A 16,823-nucleotide genomic window follows, 5' to 3' on the forward strand; every position below is an offset into this window, starting at 1 on the left:
TGACACTGACTTCAGAAACAGACTAGAGTCTCAGTTAAGAGCTCAGATTCTGTAAAGGTTGTTGCTGGGACTCATAATATGGTTAGTGATTACACCCCACTAACCCACACTAAACCAAAACATATCTCCTCTGAACGGTTTCTTCAACAGATATGATAGACTAGATGTGACTAGGATTTTATTCCTACCGTTATGCTTGAAAAATGTCCAGCCTGCTAGAAATGCACAGATATTTTGTTATGTTGCATTATTATATTCTTTCAGTTATCACATGCACCTCAGTTTTTTTAGCCCAAAATATCCACAAATAATGCTTTTTGTCTCACACAAAAACGGAGGTGCAAAAGGAAAACAAAACCTGTTATATCTGAAAGAAAACAAGTTGACAAAGATTGAATTCAAGATTTGGTGATCGAGCATTAGGAGAGATTGACAAGGCAGGGAACAGCAAATTAGGTAAAGGATTTCTGAGTACAGCAAAGTAAAGGTTAAAGCAATGAAATTATTGAAATATCCCTCATGAACCGAGTAAAGTAGATCTGAACAATTATGCATTTCCTCTCATTATATTAAAACATGCAGGAAAATTCAGGTTTTCCTCTATGTGCAACTATTCATAATATTGACATAACTTCTGTACAGTTTATAATCCCTAAATACAATTTGTTAGTCAAAAACTAATTTCTAAACTAAAAAAATCTGTATTAAAAATCTTATAATAAATATCATTTCATTCAAAATAAACTTCCATTTTTAGGCATTTATTTTGGCATGTCCAACTCTAAAAATCATGTAAGTGATTTTATTAAGATTTTTGTGAAAGCGTATGGGCCATGAGTAATGTTTATGAAGATAATACATTGTGATGTCTGTAGGTAATTGTCATGTAATGCAACAAAGCGTCACACTGATGCACATCTGTCAGAATCATTTACTTCATGAGCACTGCAACAAACCTTTGACTTATATATGAGCTTTCTGAAACCGTTTCTTTTTTAGATGTAGACGGGAAAGTGTGCCGGGGTGGGCCTGATTTTTCCATGTCTGAGAAACACATCTACACCTCTGTCACGTTTTTGAGGGAACCGTCACCTCCTTCACTCGAGCAAACAACAGTTACTGACTGACGCAGAAACGAGACTTCGTAGTCATTTCAGTCGTTTCATTGCAGCACCACACCGTCTGAGAAATGCCTTTAGTTCTCTGCACTTATCAGAAGTATTTTTACTGTAAATTTCACACACACACACACACACACACACACACTTCAAAATGTCTGATTGTTACATTAGCTCACAAAATAACAATAAAACAAGCTCACTGTTCAAACAAAACATTTGACAAGAGCTTTGTACAGTTTGAAATGATCAGCAATGAAAACATAATATCAGCATTTGAGTGGTATTTTATTTTCTCTGATGGAGTTGAGATATTTTGAAGTGTGCTTGTAGTAAACAAGCAACACTGTACATGTGACATGAACACCAGAGAGGAAGTGGTTTCTCTAAAATTCTAATTGGAACTTCTTTTTTTTTTTTTTAAGGTTACATGGTTGAGACAGAAAACAGCACTAAATGTCATTTTGAACGTCACTTACTAAACACGATGCATAAACATTAGTGAGTTTGACTGCTTGAATGAATCATAGTAAATCTAAAACTCATCAGGATCTGTAAGGTTTTATCACAGACCTGCGTCACTGCCTTTATCAAGATGTTCGATCAAGGTCATTATCAACAGAGACGTAAAGCTGAATCAGAAATAGCGTTCGTTTTGACACTGATCTTACTAATGATCATTATGATTACAGAGCTCATTTACATAGATGGACGGTTGAGTCTTCAAGTGCAAAGAAAATGTGAATATATGTCAAGAAATATATTTAATATATATTTAAATATACATAAATTAATATATATAGAACAAATAAATTATATATTTATAGTTATATTTTTAGTTATATTAATTTAGTTAAGTGTGGATATCCACCCCCCCCCCCCATTTATTTATTTATTTATTTTTTAATCTGAAAATTCTATAATTTTATATTACAAAATTATCGGCAAGCATCTTGTTTTTTTAGCCTGAATATATAATTGTAATTTAAAAATATTTATTAATTCACAAAAAAATAAAAGAAGAATAAATAGCCTTAATAAATAGTAAAGAAGTCCTATGTTTATTTATTTATAAATTTGTATTTATTTATTTTTTTGCTGTTGTACCCACCACAAAACTGATCTGAAGTCAGCAAGTTTTAATGGGGTTCATCACCTATTCAAATGAAGAAGAGAAAGTTACCTAAAATGTAGTAAATGAAACTCAAGAGTGAAAGTACGACTTCTCTTCTCAGGCAGAAATAAATTAGTGCTCTGAAGAGAAATGATAATTGAAATAATGTAAAATAAATATCACAGGTAATCAGTGTTTCGGATTCTTTAAAACAACACTAAAGCAAATGTGTTTCAAAAGAAGGTTCTTTACAGAAATGATGACGTTTTTTCCTATGGGTTTTAAGATCTTGTTTAGATTCAAACACATTTGAGCGCGAAAGCAGGTGAATTCGTCTTCCCTCCTCGATTTTTAAGTTCTGTTAGTTTTAACCACAGATACATAACAGCGACTCACTATGTAGGCTGTGTATGTGCACTTCAAAGTGTTTCAGTTTTGCACCCGAATTTACACACTAAAACATGGTGCAAAAAAACACACCCACTCAGTTCAAAACCAGCAAGTCAGCATTCGACCAAAAAACCATTTACATACAACTCACATATATTACAAAATCCTAATCATGCTGATTGAATGCTGGCTTAAGTGTAATGATATAATGCACACGTCTCCATGCTGGTTGCATGCTCTTTATTTCTAATTTGTGTGCACATAAAATCAAATTTTTTATCATTTAAAAGCAAGTTCAAGAATGAAAATCCTCATAATACACAAAAATGAGTTTGAGATAAAAACAAAGCTGAGTTTCTAAGCTTGATTGATAATCAAATGAAGAGAATTGAAGCCCAGATCCACACCAGCTTCCTGTTTCAAGATCAACCGTTGAGTCTCATGAGTCTCGTCACACTCCGATTGACCTGATTAAAAGCACGGTTCACTTTCTACTGTACAAAAACTACCCTAACCGTCACACGTGTGAAAATATTTAAGTTTTGACAAAAAAATATTTTGGTTGTGTTTTTTTTTTTTTTTACTTCAACGGAATGGTGCAAAGGTTTTGTCACTTGCTATGTGAAGACAAATAAAATCATGGACATGATTCGAAAAGATTAAATGGTCCTGAAAAAGTAGTCACACTTTTTCTGTTCGCTGTCGAAAATTACAGCATTGGCAGCATTCTTCTGGTGGAAACGGCTGGTACTGCGCCCAAACAAAAACTTGGTCCTTTTTAGTGATATCAACTTCAAATTCGGAACGAAGTTTGTTTAGATTCATGGCATTGATTTTTCATGCAGTTTTAAAGTAAAATATGTTTTGGAAAAATAAAAAAAAGGTATTTTTGTGCATTTTTAATAATAATAAGCTTAAAAAAATATTTCACTTCAACAATCTTTCAAGCATTTTCTTTAAAAAGAAATCAAATCTGTGCCCCAAAGCATTAAAGATTTACGTCACTTTAAGTTGGGAATATTATTTTCAGGTCTAAAATCAAAAAGGGGTCAACAGGTAATAAATGGACCATGACTATTCCATAAATATAATTTAGTACCATAAAATCCCTTCAAAACACAAAATATAAAATAAAATTTAAAATGTAAAATTTTGTGTTTTAATTTTATTAAAATAAAGTCACATTAACCTCCATGTGAGTGTTGTACTGATCTCTACATTGAAAGAAATTGAAAGAAATGTGGTATAGGATTAACTTCGAAACAGTTTAACTCAGAAATTGCTTGTAAATTAAATATATATAAGTGCAAGGATCTCATCTTATAAGGATTGTGTTTTGTGATGAATATAACCTTTAATCAATCAATAGAGCAATGAGAGTCTGAATCACTTCACTTATCAAACAAATCAGACCACATTATTAATCATGGTATGTTTCATAATATCCTCCGGTTGTAGTAAACACACACAGACACACACACAGTTGGTCAATAGCAGGATCTCTGAGTGTCTCAGTCACACAATCTTCAGTGTCGTCGTGTGTGACCTCATTGTGACACGTCTGCCAGAACAAACGCTGTTGGCCGGTTCCTTCTATTGCCATATTTGGAGACGTGTGCACTAGTGAGAGTAGATGACTGATTTAATGAATGTGAGCAAAAAAAACCTCATCTCACAGCGTGGGTTGTCTGAATGGTTTTGTATGAAAAAAATTCTGTGATCTTTAATGTGCGTCTTTGGGATTTTTCCCACTTGTTTTATGTTCCAGCAGGTGAAAATAGTGCACCTGATCTCTTACAAGCAGAGTGAAAGTTTACTTGCTAGACACTTGCTAATTATTTTGTAATATTAAATAATTTATTTAATATTCAGGCAAAAAGACAAGACACTTGCAAACTATTTAAAATAAATTAAGAATGTCATGGAAAAGTTCTTTTATTTCAGTAATTAAACTCAAATTGTTAACACAGACTGAAGTAGTTTTAGTCTTTGGTTCTTTTAATTGTGATGATTTTGGCTCACATTTAACAAAAACTCTCCAATAAACCCTAACCCTAACCTCAATAAATAAGAATATAGTGGCATGGGAATCAGCTAATCAACTCAAAACACCTGCAAAGGTTTCCTGAGTCTTCAAAATGGTCTCTCAGTTTGGTTCAGTAGGCTACACAATCATGGGGAAGACTGCTGATCTGACAGTTGTCCAGAAGACAATCTTTGACACCCTTCACAAGGAGGGTAAGACACAAACATTCACAGAACGCTGTTCACAGAGTGCTGTATCCAAGCATGTTAACAGAAAGTTGACTGGAAGGAAAAAGTGTTGAAGAAAAAAGATGCACAACCAACCGAGAGAACCCCAGCCTTTTGAGGATTTTCAAGCAAAATCAATTCAAGAATTTGAGTGAACTTCACAAGGAATGGATTGAGGCTGGGGTCAAGGCATCAAGAGCCACCACACACAGACATGTCAAGAGATTTACTGAACCACAGACACCATCAGATGCATCTTAGCTGGACCAAGGAGAAGAAGAACTGGACTGTTGCCCAGTGGTCCACAGTCCTCTTTTCATATGAGATAAAGTTTTGTATTTCATTTGGAAACCAAGGTCCTAGTGTCTGGAGGAAGGGTGGAGAAGCTCATAGCCCAAGCTGCTCGAAGTCCAGTGTTAAGTTTTCACAGTCTGTGATGATTTGGGATGCAATGTCATCTGCTGGTGTTGGTCCATTGCAGTGTTGGGCAGTAGCGTCGCTACAAGCAGCGAAGCTACCAGTTTAACTACATTTCTCAGTAGCTTGGTCATAGCTTTGCTACTTTCTGAATCAAATAGCTTTTCAGTAGTGAAGCTCTTTTTTTACCAAGTAGTGCGGTAGCTTCCACACAAGCTACATTTTCGCAAGCATTTCTGAAGCTCAAACTCAAATCGGGAAATACAACTGCTAAGATCGCTGATCCTGGATCAGTAGTGACGCGACGGCGCTATTTCATCTTGTTCGTGTTTACGGTGGATAGCAAACAACCATCTTTATGATGCATTACCGCCACCTTCTGCACCGGATGGTACCAATCCTTGGCCAGTCACGCATAAAATAATTTGATGAAATGATGGCATAGGATGAGGTCGGAGAACAGTTAATCCCGAGGAGTGAGTCGCCGTGGCCGTACTTCGACAAGTACATGACACTGACCGAGATAACAGAGAGAAAATATGTTTTCAGATGCTGCTTGTAAAAATTATCAGGGTCCCCCTTACGAAAGGAAAATATATTTACCAATATATTTCTTAAAATATATTGTGATATATTGTAATATATTATTTCCTTAATATTTTATATATTTGAATAAATTTAATAATATATTGATGACACATATATTATATAATATATTGCAAAATATACAAATGATTGCTGCTTTCAATATATTGCAATATATTGGAAAAAATTAATATATATAAGAATATATGCCTAATATATCATTTATCATCAGTAAAATATGGAGTGCCACAAGGATCCGTCCTAGGTCCCCTTCTATTTTCAATATACATGTTGCCCCTTGGTAATATTATTAGAAAATACGGAATTAGCTTCCACTGTTATGCTGATGATACTCAGCTATATATTTCAACGAGACCAGATGAAACTTCTCAATTATCTAAGCTAACGGAGTGTGTTAAAAATGTAAAAGATTGGATGACAAATAATTTTCTCCAATTAAATTCAGATAAGACAGAGATACTAATTATTGGACCAAAAAACACTACACAGAATCTTGTAGATTACAATCTGCAACTAGACGGATGTACTGTTACTTCCTCTACAGTCAGAAATCTGGGTGTTATATTAGACAGCAATTTGTCTTTTGAAAATCATATTTCCAATGTTACAAAAACTGCATTCTTCCATCTTAGAAACATTGCCAAGCTACGAAACATGTTATCTGTTTCTGATGCAGAAAAGCTAGTTCATGCATTCATGACCTCTAGACTGGACTATTGTAATGCACTTCTAGGTGGTTTTCCTGCTTCGTCAATAAACAAGCTACAGGTAGTCCAAAATGCAGCAGCTAGAGTCCTTACCAGGTCAAGAAAATATGATCATATTACCCCAATTTTACAGTCTCTGCACTGGCTACCTATTAGGTTCCGTATCGGTTACAAATTATCATTACTTACCTATAAGGCCCTAAATGGTTTAGCTCCTGCGTACCTAACTAGGCTTATACCACGTTACAATCCATCACGCACCCTAAGGTCACAAAACGCTGGACTTTTGGTCGTTCCTAGGATAGCAAAGTCCACTAAAGGAGGTAGAGCTTTCTCACATTTTGCTCCCAAACTCTGGAATAGCCTTCCTGATAATGTTCAGGGTTCAGACACACTCTCTCTGTTTAAATCTAGATTAAAAACGCATCTCTTTTGCCAAGCATTCGAATAATGTATCTTTTTAATTGTGAGTGTAGTTGCATCTGATCAAAGGTGCATTTTTATTCATTAGCTTGGGTTAAACTAATCTTACTTTGATGGATCAGCAGCTATGCTAATGATGTCTGTATTCTGTTTCTATGTTTCGCCACGGAACTAGGATTAACACAAGCTCCAGTCTGGATCCAGAACACCTGAGAAGAGATGATGCTGACCCTCAGAGGACCTCAGATGATGCTAACCCTGAATCAACAAACAGAACTAACAATTATTGCTAAATGTGTGACTGCATCATATAATAACTTAATTAATAATATTGATAGTTCATCGTCTAGCTGACTACGTCTTGTATTATTATTATTATTTTTATTTTTTCTAAAATCCTGTCAAATGTGCACAAACTACTAGCTACTACTAAATATTGTAGAAACATAATTTTCTGTAAAGTTGCTTTGTAACGATTTGTATTGTAAAAAGCGCTATACAAATAAACTTGAATTGAATTGAATTAATTACATGATATTTTCCAATATACTGCAATATATTTTTGTTTCATAAGGGCCAGCCTGGCCATTTTTGTTTTGTACTGCTTGGAGGTCTTGCATTTTGTTCTGCAGAGGCCAACAGTATATTAAGCATGTCCATGCAACAGGTGCATACACTTACTTGTGCACACATTGTTAATTACATGTATTTTGATTGTTTTTGTTGGCAAATTGATAAGGAACACAAAAAACTATTAAACTAAACAATTACACCTACCTATCTGTTTGACTGACAGTTTTAAGCACTGAGATGGCATTGACTTGTAATAAAACGTGTTCAACATAAAAATGTAATTTTAAAAGTAGCTTAGATGTAGCAAGCTACTGTTGATGTAGCTTAGCTTGCTACATTTCCCAGGGGGTAGCTTCAGTGTAGTGAAGCTTCATTTACTGTAGAGTAACTGGTAGCTTAGCTCACTACATTTTCCAAGCAGCTTGCCCAACACTGGTCCATTGTGTTTTTTGGAAACCAAAGTCACTACATCTGTTTACCAAGAAATGTTGGAGCACTTCATGCTTCCTTCTGTTGACCAGCTTTTTGAAAATGCTGATTTCATTTTCCAACAGGATTTGGCACCTGTCCACACTGCCAAAAGGCAGTAATTAAAGCAGAAGGAGCCCCCACCAAGTATTGAGTACAGTAAATGAACATACTTTCCAGAAGGCCAACATAGAACCAAAAACTCAAACTACTTCAGTCTGTGTGCATTGAATTTATTTAATACATGAGTTTCACAAATTAAGTTGAATTACTGAAATAAATGAATTTTTCCACAACATTCTAATTTATTGAGAAACACCTGTATAATATTCAGGCATAAAAAAAATCAAGACACTTGTATATATGTGTATATATATATATATATATATAGATATAATATATACACACACACACACATCCATCCATCCATCCATACACACATACATACACACACACACACACACACACACACACACACACACACACACACACATATATATATATATATATATATATATATATATATATATATATATATATATATATTATTCATTTTCAGGGACAAGACATTTGCTAGATATTTTGAAATATTACATTATTTTATAATATTCAGACTCATACAGTAGTTTAGAGTCACATTTTAAAACCAGAGGAAGTAACAAACTGAGACCCCATCATCTGTAAAACACTGGTCAGCGTCGGTCCTGAGGACAGTTAGGACAGAGGGACAACGAATGAAGTGAACAAAGACACACGGGAGGACAGCAAGGAGAGGAAGCTGGTGCCAAACCAGATAAGATCTAGCAGTCTGGACAGAACTGCCTCGCTGTCAGCCAATCAGCTGTCAGCACAAGCACGGGTCACTTCCTGTTCAGACAGATCTAGAAGTTAACCTGTTACTTTAGCAATCACAGGAGTGAGAATCACATTGACTATCAACAGAACCACAAAAACATCTATTGATTTAACATTTCAAACCTTAGTGATACTGAAACTTGATTTATTTGTGTGTGTGTGTGTGTGTGTTTCCCTCTTGATAATTTCTATACAAATATAAAAACGTGCGACAAATAAAAAGGTAATTAAAATGAAAAAATATAAATATTAAATATTTTTTATTAATAATTATATATATATATATATATATATATATATATATATATATATATATATATATAAATTAAAGATAAGGATAATTATTACTTATTAATTAAAATTAATATATTATTAATTTATATGCAGTAATGTTATTCTGTATTGTCTCAGTTAAATAAATAAAGTATAATTTAATCTGTCGAAATGCATCCAAATAGGAAGCTGTATGCAATAAAATCAACTTTCAACTCCCATAATGTGCTGGATTTTAAAGTGAAAATGGATATTCAGCAAGAAAAACATTCATTTATCCTTCAAGAATTAAATGGATCATGAATAATTAACTACTATTATAAAACAGCCGGATTAAACAGTGAATAATTAGCAGAGTATTGGTTAACACTAACCAAAATAGTTTATAGGTGGAGAATTCTTTTCTTTCTTCTAAATTAACACTAACACACTAAGGGGATTTGACTTTCTATTGACATAAAATCACCTAAAAACACAATGAGGTTTGATCTATTTAACAATAATTTCTGTGGATGATATTTAGCTTCTATATGGACTAAATTGCACTGAAAGTCCACTTCCTGCTGGATTAAATCACGACGGATCTTAAATTGCATACAAACCTTTTAATTTTCCTCATTAGCCATTTACTGTTACTAAAATTCTATTTAACAGTCTTAACTAGTGATATTTGCTACAGGGTTATTATAATTATTATAAGTGTGTGTGTGTGTATGTATGTATGTGTGTGTGTGTGTGTGTGTGTGTGTGTGTGTGTGTGTGTGTGTGTGTGTATATATATATATTATATATATATATATATATATATATATATATATATATATATATATATATATAAAATTCAACTAAAACCATTATTATTATTACTTTAAATAAAATGAACGTTAAACTGAAATAAAATAAAATATGACATTTATTTATTTAAATAAAAATATTAATAAATAAATGTATATTAATTGACATAAACAGTTATAATTTAGTAAATTTTAGCTAAAACTAACAAAATAAAACTAAAATATTTAATATAAATTAAATGTATATTAAATTAATATAAACAAATAAAATATAATATAAAAAGCTAAGATAAATAAAATAAAATGTTATTAAAAATAAATAAATTAAATCTATATAAACATAAAAATAACTAATAAAAAATGAAATAAAGATTGAAAAAATTACTAAAACTTTAACCAAAGTGTTGAATATACAGGAAATACCTTACACACAAAACACATAAAAACTTTAATTTAAACATACCTAAACTTAGCCCCATGAACAGCACTGTTGTGTACATTTCAGAGATTTCAAAATAATATTTTTAATATTTACATTTAAAATAAAATGCATCTTAATATTTAAATATTTAATCTGTATCCAAATATATGATCTTAAAACAGTATTACTATATACTGAATATTAAATATGTATTTTTTATTTATTTACACATTTAATTCTCGACACTTTTTCCTCTTCTAAAAGAGAAAGACATTGAAACAGACGGGTACATGTGTCATAGCGAAACCCAACCAGACGAGAGGCGACTTCAGATCACATCTCTCTCACCACACCTTTTTCCACTCTGCTTTTTATAATTGTTCAAAAACCATGCGGCTCTGACCTCAAGCACACACACACACACACACACACACACACTTAAAAACAAAAAATCCCCAGCTCCCCAGCACTCGCTGTGTCAGGACTGTGCAAACAGACTTTGAAAGGCTGGTCTGATAACGTGAGCTGAGGAATTGAAACCCGGCCGGTGTTCCCCGTATGAAAATAAACGCTCAGGCCTTCAAACCCCAGCTATATCTGATGCCCTTGTTCAGACACAAAGAAGAAAGAGAAGCATCACATATAAACAATAAACCACTAAAGCAACAGAGCAGTCCTTCTCAAAACCACAATGTTAAAATCACATTCGGACATTATTCATCTCTCAATATATTTGACTGGTCTCCAGCTACAGCTTGTGTGCATGCATACATCACAATACATCTGACAGCAACACACCGTTATTAAATACTTTGTGAAATAAATAAACTACAAGCCACTTCTCATCAGACAGCATGCATGCATGCACAGTTTTTTTGCAGGTGTTGCACACAGGAAATAACAGTCGGGTCGCTTCCTGTACCAGATCTGCATTACTCCTCTTTAAGGTCAACTTTACTTCATTTTAGCATGCTTTCAGAACTAATAACCTGGCTATTCCACACTCTTTAAACTGAGTGTATTGATCTGGATTCTGCTTTGAATGCAATCCTGGTCAGTCTGAGACAAACTCCTGCCATCGTTTCTCCCACACACTTTCCTCACTCATAATCTAGCCTCGGATGATAGCTCACTTCCCTCTGAAGGGAATTGAAGAGACACGCTTTGGCGTTTCCCCTCGTGTTGCAACTCTTTTGCAATGGGAGAACAAACCGAAAGAGCTCAGGAGAACAGAAAGCAAGATAAGGCTGAATGCTGACTGGGAAATAGTCATCTTTGACATTTATGTTCATTTGAACCATTTCATGTTTTAACATCAACTTATGAAACATTTGGTCCCTCAGTTTTGAATATTTTTTTACATCCTTAAGATGAGTAGCTTGTATTTGATGATGAATCACTTGTATTTCAAGTTGAATCACTTGTGTTTTGAGATGAATCACTTGAATTTTATAATGAATTGCTTATATTTTAAGATGCATGACTTGTGTTTTGACATGAATCGATTGTGTTTTGAAATGAATCACTTTTATTTTAAAATGAATTACTTTTAATTTAAGTTTAATCACTTGTGTTTTAAGATGAATCACTTGCATTTGAAGATGAATCGCAAAAGTGTCTGCTAAATGAATAAATTAATTTTTAAATAGAGCAAAATAGCACACTAGTGCAACAGGCCTCAGTGATTGACAATAAAAAACGTTGTTTTTCTTATAACACAAATGAAGTCTCTTAAAGGGACAGTTCACCCAAAAAGGAAAAGGTTCTCATTTTCTCACCATCAAGTTCCTGCAAACCTGAATGAGTTTCTTTCGTCTGCTGAACACAATATACGATATTTTAAAGAATGCTGGTAACCAAAAAGTTGACGGTACCCATTGACTTCCATTGTATTTTTTTCCCCACTGGTGACTAATAACTGTTTGGTTACCAACATCATTGAAATTCAAAATATATTTTTTATGTTCCACTGAAATTCATGAAGGTATCAGAGTGAAATGAAATCATTCATTTTTTTGATCTATTTAATTTAATTTTAAGGTCTATTTTTTGAAGCATCCGTCTTCTCTCCCGAAACAGCACCTGTAAAATAAACGCTGCATTCAAACACGTCACAGCGAAGGAAATGCGAATACGTGAATACTGTATGTGTGTGTGGACATCAGCATGTGCTTAAACGAGTCGAGGGTCAAAAAGAGCAGCGAATGAAAGAGAGGCGCAAGCCGCTGACTGTTATACCTCTTCCTGTGTGGTCGAGAAACACGTGGTTGGCAGCGGGGTTAAATACGAGCACCACTTCTGTTTTAGGCCCATTTCTACTTGGGCTGAAGAAGACGACGCCTGAAGAACCCTGGAGAAGAAGAAAGAGGGAAACATGGCCCTACTGGGCTTGATCTACAGAGGTATGGATGTATTTGAGCCATAAAATACAAGTTCTGATGGGTAACGTATGGTTATCGTTATACTGGGATGCGCAGGGAACAGGAAGCGATTATTTGGTACAGTTTCTCTTGTTTCTTCTTTAATGTGCATAGGATTTTGCATTAATGTTCTGCATAAATATTTAACAGTTTTTCACTGTAATGTTCGAACTCTCCATTGAGATTCCATACATGCAATTTAAAAATGTAAAATATTTTTTTGTCAGTTTTTGTAATGCAATAGATTTTCAATTGTTTTTCAGTATTATTTATTAACGGACAATGTGTAGAACAATTTTTAAAAAGAATGCATGTGCACTAGTTCCTGTTTAACAAAAATGTAAAAAATGCTAAATTTCTATCTTTGAATTTTTTTTTTTTTTATTATTTTTTTTTACACAAAACAACTGTAACCCCCCCCCAAAAATTGCATTTTAAAAGAAATATCTTATAAAACACTTGAAAGACAAAGCTTACTCATGTTGATCAATATGGCTGCCATCTGATGTGAGGAAGACGTTTGTGTTGCCACCGCCAGCATTCACGAATGACGCATTGTTTATTCTTACATTTTTTCAGTTGAACTAACTTATTTTCAAAACAAAATTGCTGTATGGACTTTAACATAATTCAACAAAATGCATGTAGCATTACATTTGTTGTTCATAACGTATTTTTAATAATCTAGTTCAATTGCAAAACAATTCTACTTTGCCTGTTGTGCGTTCAGATAGCAATCAATCAAACTTGATTTCCTGAAACGTTAAGAGTTTGAAGTCTGTGTAGAGTTTGGGTGTGGTTCACGAGCTGTGCAGAAGTGGAAGTGTGTGTGTGTGTGTGTGTTTATGTGAAATAGGAGTTTGAGATCTCCAGCGTTTCTCCAGAGGAGACGTGGACACCTGGACATTTGGACATACAGTGCAGTCATCCATAAAGTAGAAAGCACTACTAAACCCCTCGCCACAGTGTAGTGTTTCCTACTTTATGGATGAGTGTACTGTTGGCTGCTGGGAAACTTCACGCCGCTCAACACAGAACACAGGAAAGAGAGAAAAGAGGAACTGGCTTGGTTTCGTAAAGCCGTGCACGTCTCATAGTGTCAATGCTCGTCCACGTGAGACGGCCGCACGCTTGTAGAAACTAAAGCTGGGGTTTTCTCTGATTGATGTTGTTGTAAAATTATTGAAAATGTCTTGTATGATGCATGTTGTCTAAATTTTTTAACTTCAATAAAACAGAAACAAATAAAACACTTTTGTCTCCGAGATAAGGTTATTATTGTAAAAAAAAATAATAATAATAATAAAAAAATTGTCTCTTGCTACTTGAATTTTTATTTATTAAACATAAAAAACATAATAATTTAAAATAATTTTAAAAAAAATTGTTTTACTGAAATAACAAAAATTTTTTTATTTATTAAACATTTTTGTTACTTGAAATAAATTTTAACATAAATTTTTTTTAAATTATTTAAAACGTCAACTGAAATAAAAAACTAAAACTGAAATAAAGAATAAAAACTATAAATACATATAAAAACCATTTAAAAAACAAAAACTACTTGCTAAACTCAAATAAAAACAGAAAATGTAAAAATAAAAACCTTTACATATTACATCTTTTATATAAATAGTTATATATGAGTCCATCACAACAGAAACCCATGTTATGTGAAAATATAGTTTATTTCTTTAAAAAATCCATATTGCAACAAGTCTTTCACTTCAAGTAAATCACTACGACTTTCTCCACCAAGCAAGAAGCCCCTGTGACCATCCAAAAACAGTTTTAGCATGCACAAAAGAAACCCAAAAAATACTTTACCAAAAGGAGCCATAATTACAGGTGAGTTTCCAAAAAACGCATTACAAAAATGTACAAAATAAAACATCCTTCAACACAGACACAAGAATAGAGTCTCGTTCTCGCAGTATGAAAATATCACACCTCAAATCACAAAAAATACCTTCTTCATGTACGGCAAAAACAAAGGTACGTGCAACTACAACGACACATAAATAGAATAAATAAGGCCGAGTATAGATGGAAACCCATCATGCATGCAGTCATTACAAACACAGCTGGAGTAAACTTGAAGTTAAGACTAAACGAGGTTTCATAAGGCTAGTTTTTTATTATGGCCTAGGATATGAAGTTATGATGGTAAGATCTGCGGCCTGTGCGTTCCTCAGCTTCGCCGTGGCAGGAATCACAGCATGCATCTGGATTATATAGTGCAGCGAGGGGAAAATCACCTGACTAGTTGATATTAGGGGCTGTACAGCGCACCACTACTCATAAAATGATTAAAGATGCTTGTTTGATGACATCTGCAATCTGCAATAACACTATGTTTGAGAAACGGTTGAAAATGTCACCTACTTCCTGTCTGTCAGGACATTTGGGCTCTAGCTCCGCCCCTCCGAGTGCCTGGCGTTCTGTGATTGGTTGCTGCTAGTGATGTGCAGAGCACCTCAAGCTTTGGCAAGATCGTGTGGTTTGGACAGTCTCGCCTGAAAGAGCAAGAGCTGACTTAAGACGCGAAACTGATGAGCGCTTCGACCTGAGAAATGATTTCATGTGAGCCCTGTGAGACCACAAGAACCAACGGATCACGCTAGAGAAAACACACATTTCGCTCGCATTACATAGCAGTGTGGAGCTGAAGAGTGTGTGGTGTTGCGCTCACACGCTGTGTCTGTATTAAAACGCTCCTAAAACGGAGGAAAGTTAAGACAGAGCTCATGCAGAAAGAAGCCAATGTTTCTGATGCTTTATCACACATTATATATGAGTGAATTATCATTGTTGCAATTGTAAAGTGAGTTCCATGTCGAAAAGGCCAAGCTGAACTAAAAAAAAAACAGTTCACTACGAACAATAAAATCTTCAGTGCAGCATCAGATGCACAATATCATGTTTAAAGAGAAAGATCAACATTTTCTGGATTGAAATGCTGTTTTAGCATGCAAATAACAAATTATATTCATTTTCTTTGTAGCAAATGCAAGCGTAATATTCAATAAAATAAAAAATAAAATGCATGAAAATGTAACTGATTGCCAAAATAAGCCGAATTTATGGGAAGCCTGTTTCTGCAAACTGAATGAAAAATAAAAAAGGTAATTGCGGCTTTTAATTTCTCTATTTCTTTTAATCGCAGACCTTTTTTTCTCAGAATTGTGTGATATAAATTTGTAATTCAAACTTTATATCACGCAATTCTCAGAAATTAAGTCAAGAATTGTGTAATATAAAGTAGCAGCTGTGAGTTTTAAGATATAACCTTTTTTCCCCTCAGAATTTGACTTTATATCCATAAAAGTCAGAATTGCGAGAAAAGTCAGAATTGCGAGAAAAGCCAGAATTGAGAGTAAAGTCAGAATTGCGAGAAAAGTCAGAATTGTGAGAAAAGTCAGAATTGTGAGAAAAGTCAGAATTGCGAGTAAAGTCAGAATTGCGAGAAAAGTCAGAATTGCGAGAAAAGTCAGAATTGCGAGAAAAGCCAGAATTGCGAGTAAAGTCAGAATTGCGAGAAAAGTCAGAATTGCGAGAAAGGTCAGAATTGCGAGAAAAGCCAGAATTGCGAGAAAAGTCAGAATTGCGAGAAAAGTGGAAAATTGGATTCCACAATTCCGACTTCAGAACTTTAAATGTAAAGTTTATATCTTGGAATTCTGAGAAAAAAAGTCACAATTGTGAGATGTGAACTCGTGAGAAAAAGTCTGAATCATGAGATAAAAAGTCGCGAAAACCTTTATTTTATTTTTTATTCAGTGGCTTCCACACAGTAGTGTGTAGAATATAATAAAACACTATTTCAAGTAGTATACAACAACAATTCAAAATATTGTGATATAGATATGAAAGGTTTTGGCCAGTAAAAATGAATGAATAAATAAGCAAAAATTTGAGTTCAGTCTGTATTGGTTTAACGAACTAACCGGTTTGTATTCCTCTACCTTTATCTGGATAAAGGCAGCCTATT

The sequence above is a fragment of the Carassius auratus genome, chromosome 5 (assembly GCF_003368295.1).
Source record: "Carassius auratus strain Wakin chromosome 5, ASM336829v1, whole genome shotgun sequence".
Taxonomy (NCBI): domain Eukaryota; kingdom Metazoa; phylum Chordata; class Actinopteri; order Cypriniformes; family Cyprinidae; genus Carassius; species Carassius auratus.